An 18,003-nucleotide genomic window follows, 5' to 3' on the forward strand; every position below is an offset into this window, starting at 1 on the left:
GTTAGTAATTTTCTTATTAAGGAAATTTAAACAATCATAAAACAAAACAATATTTGGAAAGTGATGTATTTTTTCACAGCTTTGCTGAGTAGAATTATTGACTGTTGAATGAGGATCACATTGATTTGCTGTTCATATAGCCTTGCTGCGTGGTCGTACTAAACATTCGTTGGTTGGTAGTTATAGGTTTAAAAAATATGTTGAATTGGTTGCACACATTACAGAAGAATTAGAATCATTTTCAGGTGACATGACGTTATATTGACCTGCTGATTGATAATCTCTTTGCGTAGTAGTATAATTAGAATGATTGGTTGCTGATGTTGTAGTAGAATTTGAGTTATTATCTGGTGACAAGATTGTGGTGTAGGGCCCTTGATGACTCCTATAGGCCCTCACCAACACTGTATTTATCCAAGGCACAAACTTATATTTACTAAGAGTAGGTTACGGTAGAAAAATGAGTAAATGCGATGTTCTTGGAATGGATGATGTTTCGTAATGAAAGATTAATTTATTCACGATGTTTACAGATACAAACACTATTATTTAATATGAGATGATATAAAGCAAGATATATAAATGGGATTTTAAAATAAGTACAGTGCATACGTGACAAGCGCCTGAAAGAGTCACCACGAAGTTAGCCGCGCTGTCAAAGTGCTGCGGACGCAATTGGCCGCTATCTTCATGCAACTTCATTTAGAGTGTTGCCGCAATGTTTATAAGCGGCGCGGAATAATATATTTAAGAATACTCTTCGCTACAAGATGTTAGAATAGTCATTACATTCGTTGCCTGGTGTTACAAAGTTTGACGTCGACGTAGTACCAGTTCACGCGGAGAGATCTATGGCGATTTGCAATACTTTGGAACAAAATAATAGTTTTTAATAACTGTTAAAAGATTTTTGTATTGGACCAAGAGATTTAAAAACAAATCGTCAGAGCTTATATCTGGCATATGTTTGTTCAACAAATCTTCTAACTTTTTCTCAAATACGGAGTTGTCTTGTATGCGTTCCTTTTTTTCTCTTCCAAGCCCATTTTAGTTTATTTTGATCAGCTACCGGAGTAGAATTGATTTAAAAAAAAACCTGAAATGTCGCCGCTATTTGCTACGTCATCAGCTAGTGTTTCAGATGAACTTGATTGTTCATTGATTTTGAAACTTCGTTTTTAGTGGTACGGTCAAGGAAGTTCAATTTATTGAAAAAAATGTATTTTGTTACGGTTTTTACCCTGCTACCGGATAATGTTTTGTCATATTAGTTTTGGTTTTTTTTAAATATCCGTCTCTTGTAGATTTCCACCTTTGTCGTATAATCTTATCTGAAACAAAAAAAAGGAATTAAATATAATATTATGTGTGACGCGCCTTCCTACCTGTACTTTTTATTAACACTAGAAAGATGGAGACTTAGTATTGCCCCAAAGCAGTCAAAATGACTGCATTGTGAAGGAAGGGTCAGGTGTGAGCGGGAAGGGAACAAAAGACAAATACTAGATTAGACTAGTCAATAAACTAAGTCGATTGCCCACCACAGAAACGAAGGAATGTGGGAAAAGGAAGGATATGGTATTTTGCTACTGGGTGAGAAAGACAAGATATGGAACAAACGTAGTTCACAAAACATAGGTTATTGATCGTTTTTTAGGATTTTAACATTAATAATACAATTTAGGTTATGTGATTAAACGTCAATTTATATATCTCTGTAATAATACACAATACAGTTTTCAAATCAACATATTTATTGACCAGTCTTATCAGGTTCAAAATTGTAAGAACAAATATCGAAATATGTAACTTTTCTATAAAATAAACATATTAAAACAAAAATACTTCTAATTACCCCGTGTACTGTCCAAAACCGTACACTTTATATGATTTTGCCCCATTATTCACAACATACATTTAGTGCATAAAAAATTGTCAAGATCATCGGAATCGTAACCTGTACAATCTTCATGGGCCCAACCATTACAGGAAGTATACTGTACCCAACCCTCATCCATACGACTTTGACTATACGAGGTTTGTCCGGAAAGTACGTATAAAAGTTTTTTAAAAATTTTATTTTACAATTACGAGTATTCAGGTAAATCAATTTTATCCCCTTCAAAGTACTCCCCCTGTGACATAATGCACTTGTGCCAACGCCGTTTCCACTGTGAGAAGGCTCCTTGAAAGTCCTCTGGTTGTAGGTTTCTCAGCTGCCCCGGCGTAGCTTTTTTTATCTCATTTATGTCCCCCAAATGCCGCCCCCGAAGTACCAATTTGGTTTTTGGGAACAAGAAGAAGTCACACGGGGCCAAATCCGGCGAATAGGGGGGGTGTTCGGTCACCGTAATGGAATTTTTACTCAAAAACTCACGGAATTTTTACTCAAAAACTCACGGACAACAAGAGAGGTGTGGGCAGGGGCATTGTCGTGGTGAAGAATCCAACGCCCCTCTCGCGCCAATTCTGGACGAACTCGTGCCACACGAGCTTTGAGGCGTCTGAGCACATCGACGTAGAATTTTCCATCAACTGTCTGGCCTGGAGGGACGAATTCTTGATGGACAATCCCCCGAACATCGAAAAAAACAATCAACATTGTCTTGACATTTGAGCGGGATTTTCTTGATTTTTTTGTTCGTGGTTCCCCGGATGTCTTCCACTCTTTGCTTTGGGATTTTAATTCGACATCAAATTCGTAGAACCAAGACTCATCTCCAGTGATGACTCGGTTCAAAAAGTCACCATTCTCTTCGGCTTCCAACCAGTCCTCACAGCAAGCAACTCTTCGTGATTTTTGATCCGGGGACAAAAGCTTGGGAACGATCTTGGCGCAAATTTTTTTCATTTGAAGTTCGTTTCTTAGAATTTCGTGGACCACGGTTTTGCCCAAATTAAGCTCTTCTTCAGCCACCTGTCTGACCGTTAAACGACGGTCCCCATTAACACAAGTTCGAATTCTTTCCACGTTTTCGTCGGAATGTGAAGTGGAAGGACGTCCTGAACGTGGGTCATCTTGAACGCTTTCTCGGCCCTCTCTGAATCTTTTTAGCCACTTGTGGACGGTTGGTTCCTTCACAGCATCATCCCCATAAACTGTTCTGAGATCGGCAAAAATTTCACGGCCATTCCTGCCGAGTTTCGAGAGAAACTTGATTACGACGCGCTGCTCTTCAACGGAAGCGGGCTCCATGCCGACGGGGTTTCGTTAAGAGGTAACTTCACAGATGGCGTGACAAGCCAGTTCGCACCGCACGGCGGTCAGACCAGAACTGAAGCATTGTTAGGGACATAAGGAAGGGGTCCTGCGCTTACCTGGCCTCCCCACTCCTCTTTCTCGCATTCCAGAACACTTTTATACGAACTTTCCGGACAGACCTCGTATTTCTCAAGACAGTACAGGCAAAGATTACTATCCCCAGTTTTACTTTCTACCTTATTTTTTTTTCTTGATTGCTGACAGATTCAACTTTGGTTATCTAATTTTCGTCTGTGAATTACTTAGAAGCTCATCTTTATATGGAGATGATGTGATTATTGCCGTTTTACCTCTGAAACGGGCGATGCGTTTAGTGTTGTTTTCTACTCGAGGCACATGCATTATATCCGACGGGGATACAAGATAGTTTTAATTGACTGGTTGGCTGCTGCTCGGTGTCGTGGGAATAATACACGGTATATTGCTTGTAGACTTCATTTGCTCTCCAAACTCTACTGGTGTGGATGCAGAAGAAGTGGCGGATAACGAATTGATGGAAAAAGCTGAAATTTGTACAACTAGCGGTTCTTACAAAATAGATGACTCCAAAGATGATGTAGAAGCCCTAGTGTTTATGACTGCAGATTAAGTAGCATTTTTTTCTTGTAAAACCATCTCCATTGTGTCAGCAGCTGCGAAGTCTGCATCACTAAACATATTTAGATCTGTAGGGTATATGCCAGTCTTCGAAAAACCGGAGAGGGCATTTTGCATTGAAGCCGCTCTGGCGTAAGCTGCACTAGAGTCTAGAGAGCTAAAATTGCGTGATAATTCTTCCAGGACTGTTTCGCAGAAACGTGTAATAAGTATTCAGTGGACCCATCAAACTGACGTCCAATGATTCCTATTGGAGCCTATGAAATTATATGCTGGATGGTTCTGTGAGCTAAAGCAGGTCCACGGGTGCTGAGCTGATGATGATGAGATGATGTGACTCTTAAGCTACGGTATGAGTAGGTACGGTCACGTATAGAATCTTCAGAAAATTGCAATTCAAAATTTCGAGTCGAATCGGTGCTTGCTCGATGGTATTTAATTGACGTTTGGTCAAATAATCTAGCACAATTCGGGTTCAGTGCCATGGCGCGTTATGATTATGCAAAATCCAAGAATTCACATTTCCAGTCAGTCCACATTTCCAGCCATTTGCGATGTACAGCACTTCTTAAACGCTTCAAAACGGATAAATAATATTCTTTGTTTGTCTGGCCTGGTGAAAGGTACTTATAGTGTACAATGGCCTTGGTAGATAATCGAAGAAAACAGTCAACATCTCCTTCACTTTTAAGCGTCTTCTCGTTTAAAAGATAAAGGTTTTTCACATTACCTAGTAAGTAGCGCTTTTGCATTTAATTTTTCTTTAGAGAAACGGTTTCTTTTTTTCCAGCATTCGCTCTTGATATGTCATCACGTTATAAAATTCTTTAATTTTTCCACTAAAAAGCTTATTTTTACGCAGATGCTGTTCTTTTCCTATATAGCCTAGGCTTACATCAAGACATTCTTGAATGATTTGCACTTTTTGCCTAAAACATTTAACAGTGTCATCTTCAAATATTTTCTGAATCGCACATTCCTCCTTCCGAATTTTTATATTTTCATATCGTTTTTTAACAGCATTTAAGAAGATCCTATATTTCTTATGATGTACTTGAATGTAATAAAGTATACTCATTCAGAGTATACTTTATTTACAAGACAATTAACAAACAGTAATACAATTGTATAAGTACAGTAAGGCGGTCTTATTGCTGAGAGCAATCTTTTCAAGTCAACCTTAGGGTAATGGACTAATTGTAGTACAAGTAGGTATGATAGTATTGTATAATTAAGAAAGTACCTTTATAAAATTAAAAAAATAAAATTGTTAATTATACACAATTATACATAATTATATAATAATATATGTTAAATATATACCTAATACTTAAACATATATAAATAATTATAGGCATAAGGAAAACAAATTAACATAAAGTAAATAATTATATAAATTAAGAATGCCAATTTATCAAATGATTTGTCATTTGATTACCATCTTCAATGTCAGATTTCTTATGTTTTGCTCTACTGTGCCTTTTTCTATATTTTTTGCACCTCTAGTTCATTGCTTCTAACTGTTGCTTTAATTCTATGTTATCTCTAAATAATTTCGATCTGTTTATTTTTACGCGCTTTCTGTCACGAGAAGCTGCTGATATGATAGAGCTAGGACTATTTACACAAGAAGTAGACAGCTGAGGCGTCGATAAACATCGACCAGCATCTCTCCTTTTAGAATTTGCAGATCGCCATTTTTTTATTGCTCGATGTGTCGTTAAATCTCGTACTAAGCGTTTGTTGGCATGGTATCTCTCTCGATATTTTCTTTTAGATTCTGCTTCTTTTTTGGGATTATTTTTACACCGTTCTCGGTATCGTCGCTGCTTGAAATCGCAAAGAAACACGCAGTATCCTGTAACAATATGTTAAAGTTTATTAAAATATATACGTTTTACCAAGCTTATAAATAATTTAAGAATACCCGATTATTAAAAATATATAGTTTGAACCATAAAATATAAGTATAAAGTTAAAGAATATAGGCATATTCATCTCTGTTATTACCTTAAAAACGCTGTAACCACGCGGTGGTAACGAAGTTGCGTAGTTACAGAGTAGTAAACATTACATTCCACAAAACATAAGTCAAATGGTAAAGCGTCAAGTACCGTTTTTTTTTCTTATTTATCTCATTAACAATACTAACTGTAAAATAATAAATAATTTGTTGGTTTACGTACGTAAATAGGTAGGTAACAAAGTGGATGCACAGTAAAAACACGCACGCAGCTTGTTCAATGGCTGGTGATCGACTGATACTCGCTGTACACCTCCCTTCGATTTAACGGTCAACCACGGTTAGGGGAGAGCGGGGCTGGAAATTCCGATTTTCTAATAACATGAAATTTTATCATAAAAATAAAGGATTTCATTTTCAACATCAGTAAATGTTGAACGGATGTTTATCGTTATTTGTAATATTGTAGTCGCTTCTACTAATATCTTAACAGTTCTTTTTACAGAAGCAAATTACTAACAAATTTCGGAGCGAAACATTCCGCCCCTGTTCTGGAGCAAGTTGTTCCACCTTTGAGGCAAATTGTTCCGCTTAGATTATAACAATATTGCGGTAGAATAATAAAGGTTTTCATAATTAAAACAACTTCTCTATAAATATATTAATCTTAAGTTTATTATATGCAAAACTATACTAAAAAAACTAAATGTTACTGGTACATATAACTATATATACTTTCAAAATCAACAAAATGTAAGTGGTAACTTCTAGACAACTTTTCTATTTAGATAAATTTTAACTAACACAAATTTTAATCATCAGTCTTATTTTAACCAGAAGTAATTAACTTTGGCAACCTCCATATTTATTCATCAGTAATCTTATTCATCACTCATGTCTTCGTCTGACTCACAAGACACCTAGTCTGTTAAAACAGCCGTCTTTCGTAAACTATTTTTACGAAAGCCGGCTAATCTGGGTGGTGCTTTAGGCAAAGGCTTTACAATTTCAGGGTTAAACACAATTTTTCCTAACTGGCGTTAATTGAAGATCTTGGTTAGTGGTCAGTGCCGAAGAGTCACTCTGGTAGCGATAACTTTGATTCATTGTCGAATGATGAGGCACTGACATTAAAATCGTTGAACTCTCTAGCTGCAAATCATTCTGAAGTAACGTTTTCATATTGGATGGTCTTGGTTGGTCATATTCTGCCGAAGCTGAGTGGGTAGAAGGCTGAAAAGGCTTTTTATTTGACACAGCTTGAGATGTAGTAGCTTCTGACAAAGGCCGATCTGTCATAAAAATGGAGCAAAATCTTGATCTGTAAAAATATCGGGATTATAAGGGCATATTCCAGTTTTTTTTAATGCGTTCGTTAGAAAAAAAGGCAATTTATTATTTATAATATTTAATATATATATATAAAATGATATGTGGGATACTACGTAATACTAACTTTACATATATGTATATGATATGTATTCTTTAGCAATATAAAGGTTCTTAGTGATAAATAGAAATGAAGCACAAGTTCACTTAGTTCATTTATTTTAGATATCATACTATTAAATCATATATTTACTTATTTTACTTTGTATTTGATATATAACATAAATACCCAACTTCTGTTAATCCATTCACACTTATTTAACTACAGCTTCTTTAGGACTTCCATCAACAATAACTGTGATATATTTTATATAATGACCACGTGGTTTACTATACTTGTTGACTCTTGATGCGGCAGGGAGCTCCGCTCTGTTCAACAGTTGGACCAGAAATGTTGCCCACAGAGTACTTTGTATATTTGTATATATAGGAAATAGAGATACATCTCAATGGCGTGGACGGGAAAGACCAAGTGGCGCCCTCTGAACTTAGAAAACTAAGTTACATGAATGTACTTATGAGCCCAAGCTACCTACATATATATATACAGCATGCTAGCATGTATGTAACATAGATATATTATTCTATCTTTTTTTTATTATTATTATAATATTATATAATGTTACAAATATTTATTTGTATTTGGGGTCTCCAGTACCCAGACAATTTTTTTTTAATAAAACAATGTTCTTTTTTAAAATTAATAATAATATACTAGCGCTGTACACTAATTCATTATTTACAATATTATTAAGTAATATTGCACAAAACGTGCATGATCGGTATTGGAAACAGAATTAGAGCCCCCCCCCCAAGAGTACGCGCAGAATAACAAGTGTCGGTGTCTCCGGTCCGCCGGGGCAACGCTCCCGTCGGCTGGTGCTAGAATGTTCGATAACAATTTTACAAAATGGCCGGCAAAAAACGTAAACGAACCTGCCGACTTCGGTGTGCGGCTTAATTTGGAGCACTAATCTTGTTCAGAACCAGGGTTACCGGAAATCAGATTAAAGCTGGAATTCAGAATTTTGTACTCTATATGTACATATAGGTTTTAATGGGTTTTCCGGGAATTTTTAGCCAAAATGTTTGTATGGGATTTTTTCCAAAATTAATAGCTCGATAATTATAGGAGCTGGAAACCTGAAACTCAGGTCCCGTGTAGTCCTGAAGAGACTCTTCGGAAAAAATTAGGAGCATGTTGTTCACCTGACGTAGAGTTTATCATTTTGTACCAAATTACATTCATCTAAAACAATGAATGTCTTTACCTCTTGTATTAGTTCTTTGCATTTAAATCTCCAGATATGATATACAGGACAGTAAATACTGGATAATTGCAAAGAACGGATCTAATCATTATGATATTATTTTGCGGGGGTCAAAAAAAGTAGGTCATAGATCTTATTCGTCCGTGACGTCACTCCGAAGTAAGCCAAAAATTTTTGCACTTTCCGACTTTTATATCTTTGCTTCCCGTTTCCCGATCCTGGAGATCTTGATGTCGAATTGGAGGCCTTGCGACGGTGCTTCCGATGGTCACTAGTCTTAGCCCGGCAGTAGCTCCGCGAGATGTCCTTGTGTCTCCAACAAAATCATTGACAGCCAATATATTCCAAATTTTCCAGCGAAAAATTCCGGGAGAGGGCTCCCTGGAAAAGTCTCGGCGATATTTTCAAGATGGTATTAAAAAATTTGGGGGTCGTCGCTTAAAATCAAGCGACGCACGCGCCCAAAGGTAATTTTTCACTGTTTTTATTATTATTTATTCTTTATTGCACAATAAAATTTTGTACAAGTGGCGAGCTTAATGCCATATGGCATTCTCTACCAGCTAACCATTGGGTAAAAACAGAAAGCGTATGAAGGGCAGATGTGGTGAAAAATATGTGACAATTATAGTAACACATTAAGGCAATACACAATATAAATATAATACACACATAAGAAATGCGCATATAATACATAAACATTACTTTTAATATATATGGATAAACTAATACATATGAAATATATACATATATATATATATATATATTAGGAGTACAAATAAGTTTCCGCCGTTTTTTAACACAAATTAAATATTTATTATAGAAGAACGGTAATATAGATTTATATAAAATATTGCCCATCACTTGCAACCACTTTTTCCCATCTCTCAGGCAGCATTCGAATTCCACGTCTGAAGAACTCCTTGTCTTTTGAGGCTATCCACGAATCGACCCAATTTTTGGTATCCTCATAAGATGTAAACCGCTGCGTCGTCAGAGCATGTGCCATGGACCGAAACAGGTGATAATCGGACGGTGCAATGTCTGGTGAATACGGCGGGTGGGGTAACACTTCCCAATCAAGTGTTTCCAAGTACTTTTTTACGGGAGCCGCAACATGTGGACGAGCATTGTCATGCAGAAGAATAATTTTTTCGTGTCTAGAATAGTATTGAGGGCGTTTTTCTTTCAGAGCTCGGCTCAATCTCATCAATTGTGTTCGATAGATAGTGCAGTCATTGAAGCATTATTGCTCCGAATTTTTTTACTGTGAACCGAATTGCATACAATTTTGGAATTAGGTTCATCTTACCCTTAACTTCAAAAGTGAAAATGATTTGAACTCCGCAACCACCCTGGGGGTGGTTGCCACCCCTTCTCGGGGGTGAATTTTTTTTTTTGCAAAATAACCTCGGATGTCGATAGAAGGCCTAATTTTAAGCAAAAAATCATCTATAAAGTTTTTCAAAAAATCCAATACTTTTCAAGTTATTGGCAATTGAAAATTCGCAATTATTTCACGTTTTTCATCGGTTTTTTGCAAATATCTCCAAAAATATACGTTTTATCGAAAATTTTATAAAGAACAAAATTGTAGCAGGTAAAACAATGAACAATTTGGTTTTTTATAAAGTATTCTAAGTGCAATATTTAGCTAGATATTAAAGATCAAAGCCGTTTTTTATTTTGTCTGAAATTTAATCGATGTGGTCAATGCCATCTAGCGGCGAGCAGATGCATTTTATGCATTCTAATACAAAAGGGTTTTGTAGTGCTTGAAATAAGCTTTAAAATGAGCACTATTAAAAGTCTTTTGCACGTAAAATAAGTGAGCTGTATTGCAAATAAGCGGAGCATCTAATGTTTTTTTCTTTTAAATCAATGGGTTTCATAAGTGCCATTTCCACCAAAATTAAAATTAATCGTATTCCGCCTAGAATTAACTTTATTATGAAGAGTTTGATAGATAGTATCAGTTTGGCTGCTTCAGGACACATATTTTTCAAAAAAGTCACGATTAAAAAAAAAACAAAATTTCAAATTTTTAAAAAACCCACTTTTTTTTCATAATATCTCAAAAATGACGACAGATACGTATAAAAGTGTACGGATTAAAAATTTAGGTATTTTTCTGACAAACAATTTGGTTTTTTTGTTTTTTCTGTCAAACAAAAATTGACGGAGATATGATTGTTTAAAGAGCGCGTGGCAGCGTAATCACAGCCTCTCTTCAGCCCTTTAACCCTTCACCGTTTTAGAAAAAGGTTTTTTACTATATATTGCAATGAAGGATGTTGTAGCTCTCTTAATTACCTTAACAATGGTTTTTTATAAATTGTGATAGCATGAAAATTGAAGGAGTTATGGTCCAAAAACTTATCATATTTCTTTCTACTTAGTAACTGAAAATTTCGGAGTGTGAATATTAGGAGCAATGTGAAAGTACGCAGTATAATAGAGACCCACAACTATTGTAATGTGTATATATATACATAATATGGCTCATATATGTTGGAAACGTAGGCATGAATACATACCAACGTTCTTATATGTATATATAACACATTTGAGTGAGGGGGCCAACGAAAAAGCCATGTGATCAGCTGTGCGTGCTCCGTTTATTCGTTATAATGTGACCAGTATATTTCCGTCTGCAAAGGAATGAGCACGTGTTTAATATATATAATATTTTAACTAGACACCCAATTTCAATACATTTTGTTTAATAAAAAAATGTAAGTAGATAAAAAAACCTGTTTTTTTAATAATATCTTATTAAAATTGTGCCATAAAATTACATTATCCAAAAATCTAATGAAAATATATTCTACTAGTATTGACGTTCGTACTATTCAAATAGCACGATAGCAGCACTTAATCCAGTTTGCATCTTATATCAGGTAATTTTATAAAATTGAATTTATATTGTAAATAAAGTAAATTGTTTAATTATTTATAGCCTGGTCGGCTTTTAAGCTTATTCTCGTAATTAATGTAATTACTTTTTTCAAATATTAAGGTGTCAATGTCAATTGTCAATTGTGGTAATTGTCACAAAATTATTCGATAATAAAATTAACTGATAGATTATGTATAGTGGAATTTTTAATTCAACACATTTTTTAGAGCTATTGGATACATAAATATATATTACTAATTAGTTCTGCCCTACATAAAAAATTCGAAAATTTAGCAAGAAGGTGATAAATTAATAGCAAACATGCACACATACCATACTATGACACATTGTACCTAATTATTCTAAGCAAATAAATGATATTCTATTCTATTCATACAATTTAATTAAGAAAATTAAAATTGATCTTACTTTCACAGGGTGAAGAGGGTTTAAAAGCATCTTCAAAAGAATACTTGTGGAAGCGATTTTTTTTCAATAGCTTCTCACTAATTGCGTATCTGTATTGGTAAGTTTATTTAAACTGTTAAAATAAATTATCGAATAAGCTAAAAAACAACAAATATTGAATAAATTTCTTAATGTTTGTTTCAGAATTTTTTTATTAAATTTTTATTTTAAATGAACATGGACGAACCTAGTACAAGCAGTAGCAATGATACTGAAGAAAAATTCTGTGAAATTTGCCTTTTAAATACGTCAGAAAGACTTGTGCTGGTGACTTCAAAGGGTAAAGTAGGTTTAAAAGCAGCTTCAAACGAAAGACGTGATAAATTGTTTTCAAATATGGATAATTCAAAAACTGTGTATGTTCATCATACGTGCAGAAGTAATTATGTACACAAGGGAAATATTGCAGCAAGTGCAAAAAGAGCTGCTGTAAAAAACAGTGTAAGTCCAACAAAGAAAAAATTGAGAAGATCAGGTACAAGTTCAAGTGTTGGTTCAGCAAGTGATGTAAGTGCTACTCTTTTTGACTGGGATAAAAATTGTTTTATCTGCGATAATGAGATAAATACCTTACAAGAAAAAAAAAAAAAAAGCGTCTGCAATGAAAAAGAAAACTTCGAAAGTTCAGTCTTTAGATTTTATACAAAATTTAGCAAAAATGCTTATTATATTCAAAGACGACGAACGTCGAGAGATTTTGAAGCGCATTCACAGCGCGGAAAATCATGTCATTCTAACAGAGGGCAAATACCACGAGGATTGCGTACTAAAATTAAAAAATGAATATAAACTTTTTACGAGAAGTTCGCAAACCCCTTACTTTGACAAAATCAGCGAAGCAATGGAAGAAATCTACGATTTCATGCTCTCTAGTGAAGAGTGTCAATTTACTATGACTCAACTAATCGAAGCTGTACAGATATGTGATGTAATTCCACATGAAGATACTATAAAAAATCATTTAAAAAAAAGGTTTGGAAATCAAATAGTTATTTCTAGCAGAATAGGTGGTGTAACGTACGTATGCTTTTCAACTACATTGTACGATATATTGACCGACTCATGGCGAAAGCAAAAATCAAAAACTATCGAAGAGGAAGAAAATGCACTCATTGACTCTGCTGCCGAGCTCATACGTAGAAAAATTAGAACCGTCATTTGCGATGTCAATCAGTATTCACCAAGTGATAAAATATTAATTAATGTTAACGAGAGCATTCCGCCTCAATTGCTCAGATTTTTAGAACATATTATTTATAAAGATAAGCATCATAATGAACAAAATTTTAATTGGTATTCAAAAAAAATTACATCTATTGCTCATGCAATAATGTCCTCCGCTCGACCTAAAAGTTTTATTTCTCCACTTCAACTTGCTACAGGTGCTACGCTCTACAGAAAATTTGGTTCGAAAAAGATGATTGAATTATGTTATAATCTTGGTTTTTCGTGCAGCTATGCTGAAGTTCAATTGTACGAAATTTCAGCTGCATGCCAAGACGAGAGACTTCTAAAAGAACCATTCCTTCAAATCGTTTCAGATAATAGTGATTTTAATGTTTGCACAATAGATGGACGAGGAACTTTTCACAATTTAGGATCGATTGAAATAATTACTCCTGCAGAATGTTTACAAGCAAGAAAACCCATTAAACGTTTGCGTAGTTCAGAAGTTCCTCTTGAATCAGAATTGGTGGAGAAAAACCGAATAGATATTCAATTATATACTAAAAAAACAGGAAGTGGTTTGGGTATCATTAAAGTTCAAAAAATTAGTCCTGAACCGAAATTTACAATAACCATAATCGATGTGCTGAATGTCTTATGGAGTTATTTCAAGTATGCAAGAGATCTCGATTTTTTGGGTTGGAATGGATTCATGTCTATGCTATGTGCAGAAAACACTAATTATAAAGTGTCTAAAATAAATTTCTTGCCATTTATTAATGGACCCCCAAGTGATTACAATACTTTATTCACAGCTTTAAACAATGCTGCTGCAATTGTTTCAAAAGAAGGCATGAAAACCTGCATCGTAACATTTGACCAGCCTTTATATATTAAGGCTTGTGATATTGCCGAGACTTTGGTTTTCGATGACGTGTTAATAGTTGTGCGACTCGGAGGTTTTCATCTCTTAATGTCTTTTATGGGATGCATTGGCACTATTATGGAAGGAAGTGGAATTAAGGAAATATTTTCGCTCATCTTTGCAGAAGGATCAGTTGATCAAATTCTAAATGGGCATTCGTATGCTCGTGCAGTGCGAGCTCATTTTATTCTGCCGCAGGCATTATCGCTTCTAATATTTGATGAATTAAAAAGAGAAAACAATGTTGAGTTTCAAGAATTACTTGATAATGAAGAGTATTTTACTTACGAAATGAATTTTGAGAAATTGAAGTCTAATGAGCACTTAAAAAAACTGAATGAAATATTTCAATCGAAACTGGATGAAATTGAAAACAGAGGAAAAACATGCAAACTGTGGATATTATACTATAAAATGGTATCTTTACTTAAAAAATTTCTTGCAGCTGAAAGAATGGGTGACTGGGAAGCGCATCTGAATTGTATTGAGCTTATGATACCTTTTTTTCACGCCGCTGGGCATTTCAACTATGCAAAATCTGCTCGACTTTATCTTCAAAAAATGAGACTTTTGAAATTAATTATGGATCCACGTGAGTTTAAAAAATTTACCAAGGAAGGATTTTTTACTTCCCGGAGGTCCAATGAGTTTTATGCTGGTATTTTCTCCGACCAAACCATTGAACAAACTCTGATGAGAGCAATGAGCGTAGAAGGTGGACCGTTCAAACGAGGCACTACGGAAAGCACTGTATTCAAATGGATCAAAGGTATCATATACACGAACGATGTAATTGAAGCATTAGAGAAATTTTGTGATATCGCATTTAATAAAAGCTACCAACATGTTGACGCGAGAGATGCGAGAATCAAAAAAGATAAGAAAGACGTGTTGGTTTTAAAAACATTTTTGTTGGAGCACAATCCATTTGAAGACATTGATCACCTAAAAAACATTGTAACAGGGTTGATCGGCACTGATGAGATAAATTGCTACAACGCTCTGGCGATTGGCATCGAAGCCATGAAGAGCATCGATGATATAACTTTTAATGACATAAAATTGTCCAAAAAAGATAAAGTTATCTCATTAATTGGTGTCAATAGCAAAGTCAAAATTGACGATAAAATTGTGCCTATAGATCCACTACTATTATTTCAACGTATTTGTATCATGAAAAAGAGTAACGAAGAGTTGGAGATGTACCTGAAATATGAACTGGCACCATATCCACTTTCATTATTTGACGATATTGGGATGCGAAAGACAAACAAATCTATCTTATACTCATTATTCGAAACCCAGGACATTGTGATCAACAAGGAAGCATCAGTGTACTTTATTGATGGAGGAATGTTATTATATAGAGTAAAATGGCCTTCGAAATGTAATTATGCAGACGTTTTTGACAGTTATATTTCATATTTAAAAAATCATTTTGGTAATAATATTACGGTAGTTTTTGATTGTTATGATAGAGAAAGTAATAAAGCATCAGAGAGAAATCGTCGAGCACTGAAAGTTGCTTCAAAGGAATACCAATTTACCAAAGATATGCCAGCCAATATTAGCCAAGATAAATTCTTATCGAATTATAAAAACAAAAGACGTTTTATTAAATTTCTTATGGAAGAATTGGAAAAAAAATCTATTAAATGCTGCCAAGGTGAAGGTGAAGCTGACGAACTAATTGTTGATACAGCAGTATCATTTAGTACTGACTTGACAAAAATAATTGTTGCAGAAGATGTTGACATTTTAGTGATTTTAACTGCCCGGGCTACAGAAGACGAAGAAATTTTATTTTTAAAATTAGGCAAACAAAGAGTGCAAACAGTAATATATTTATCGAAAAGTTTGGAAATAAAATACCCAAATAGTTCGAAATTTATTCTTTTTGCACATTCATTTACTGGGTGTGACTCAACTTCGGCGGCATATAATAAAGGCAAAAAAATATTTATGGATCTTTTGGAACGAAGGCAAGATTTGAGAAGTAAGGCAGAGATATTTTTGAATAATACATCTGAACTCGAAGATATTTTAGAGGCAGGTAGATATTGCATGGTATGTTTTTATGGACTTGCTAAAGATGCACAACAAAATAAGCTGAGTCGAGTAGAAAGCTTATCAGAATATCTCGAAAAGATGCGCTATGAAAGTTTTCTCAAAGCTGCTACGAAAAACACTGCCGTAAAATTATCATCCTTAGTTCCAACCGTTGGTGCCATAAATGAGCATACTAAGAGGGTTTATCTTCAAACCCAGATTTGGCTTGGCAACAAAAACATTCATCCAACGGATTGGGGGTGGGTCATGAATGACGGTTTATTGAATCCTATTAAGTCTGTAGATCCACCCGCACCACAAGAACTGCTGAAAATGATTTTTTGCAACTGCAAAAAAGGATGTGGAGCGTCTTGCGGATGCAGAAAAGTTGGTCTGTTTTGTAATAGTACCTGTGGAACGTGCAGTGGAGATAACTGCCAAAATAGCCCTCCAATTCAGCCAGAAGATGTTGAATGTGACAGCGACTCCGACATTGAGTCATGAATAATAATATTATATTTTAATAATAATATTACAATTTTATATAATTTATAAATATTTTATTCAATAAATGACAATTTTTTACTCTAAATTAAATTATTTTTAAATATGTAATCATATATATTTACTGTTTTAATTTAGGGGTAGTTTTAAGGGTAGAAAAGCTTAAGAATATGATAATCATTTTCGAGAGTGTGGAATAATATTTAAATCCTTTTCATTTTATCAAAAAAATTTTTTTAACAATTTTTTATCAAGGGGTAGTTTTCAAGGGTTGAAAGGGGGTTAAAAATTTGATAATTATTATAGAGAATATAAAATATTACTTACTCTATACTTACATCTTTTTATGTCATACCAAAGTATTTTTTTGTGATTTTTTCAATTTAGGGGTTGTTTGCAAGGGTTGTAAGATTTTCAAGGGGTTGAAAATGATTTTAATATGAGGTAATTATGTTAGAAAATACTTTACAATTTCACCACTTACTATTAGACATGTTTTCTAGCGATAAAATGGCTCAATGTCAATTTTTCCATTAAGGGGTTGTTTACACCCCTTAAAAATAATAGGCGGAGTTCAGATCATTTTCACTTTTGAAGTTAAGGGTAAGATGAGCCTAATTCCAAAATTGTATGCAATTCGGTTCACAGTAAAAAAATTCGGAGGTAAGACCGTATTTTTCGCTTCAATGACTGCACTAAGAGGGCTCCAGTAATTGTTTCGCTCGGATTAAGCAACTCATAATACACTACACCTAGCTGATCCCACCAAATACACAGCATAAGTTTTTTTCCGTGAATATTCGGTTTTGCTGTTGATGTTGACGCGTGGCCAGGTAATCCCCATGATTTTTTTCTTTTTGGATTGTCATAATGTATCCACTTCTCATCACCAGTTACGATACGATGTAAAAAACCCTTTTTTTTATGTCTAGCTAGCAGCATTTCACTTAAGCATAATCGGCGTTCAATATCTCTCGGCTTTAATTCGTACGGAACCCAATTTCCTTGTTTATGAATCATTCCTAATGATTTTAAACGATGTGAGACTGCTTGCTGAGTGACTTCTAATGTTAGAGCAAGTTCTTTTTATGTTTGAGATGAATCCTCCTCCAATTCTGCATCCTCGTAAATTTTTGGCCTTCCACTGCGATCTTTGTCTTCTACGTCGAAATCACCGTTTTTAAACTTTTGAAACCACTCTCGACACGTTCTCTCACTCAAAGCACCCTCACCATATGCTTCTACGAGCAATTGATGCGCCTTAGCAGCAGATTTCTTTAAATTAAAGAAGTAAATTAATATTTCCCGCAAATGACGCTTATTTGGCTCAAATTTTGACATTTTCAAGTTATAAAAATTATATTTTACCAATATCAAATCAATAATATTAATAGGTTATGTTGGTCTTGAATGTCGAAACTATTTTTTAAGCCGGTTATCATCTGCGAAAGCTAACCGAAACTCCGTGCCGCGCCATCCACAATAAAACGGCGGAAACTTATTTGTACT

At 34.6% G+C, this 18,003-nt stretch overlaps 2 pseudogenes; both read right to left on the reverse strand.

The window, feature by feature from the left end:
• Positions 1–574: 574 nt before the first annotated feature.
• LOC128200432 (uncharacterized) lies at positions 575–3,604 on the reverse strand (annotated as a pseudogene).
• On the reverse strand, positions 3,392–7,121 carry LOC113513653 (uncharacterized; annotated as a pseudogene).
• Between the last annotated feature and the right edge of the window lie 10,882 nt (positions 7,122–18,003).

This window comes from Galleria mellonella, unplaced genomic scaffold, assembly GCF_026898425.1.
Source record: "Galleria mellonella isolate WM207_F2 unplaced genomic scaffold, CSIRO_AGI_GalMel_v1 utg184, whole genome shotgun sequence".
Lineage (NCBI taxonomy): Eukaryota > Metazoa > Arthropoda > Insecta > Lepidoptera > Pyralidae > Galleria > Galleria mellonella.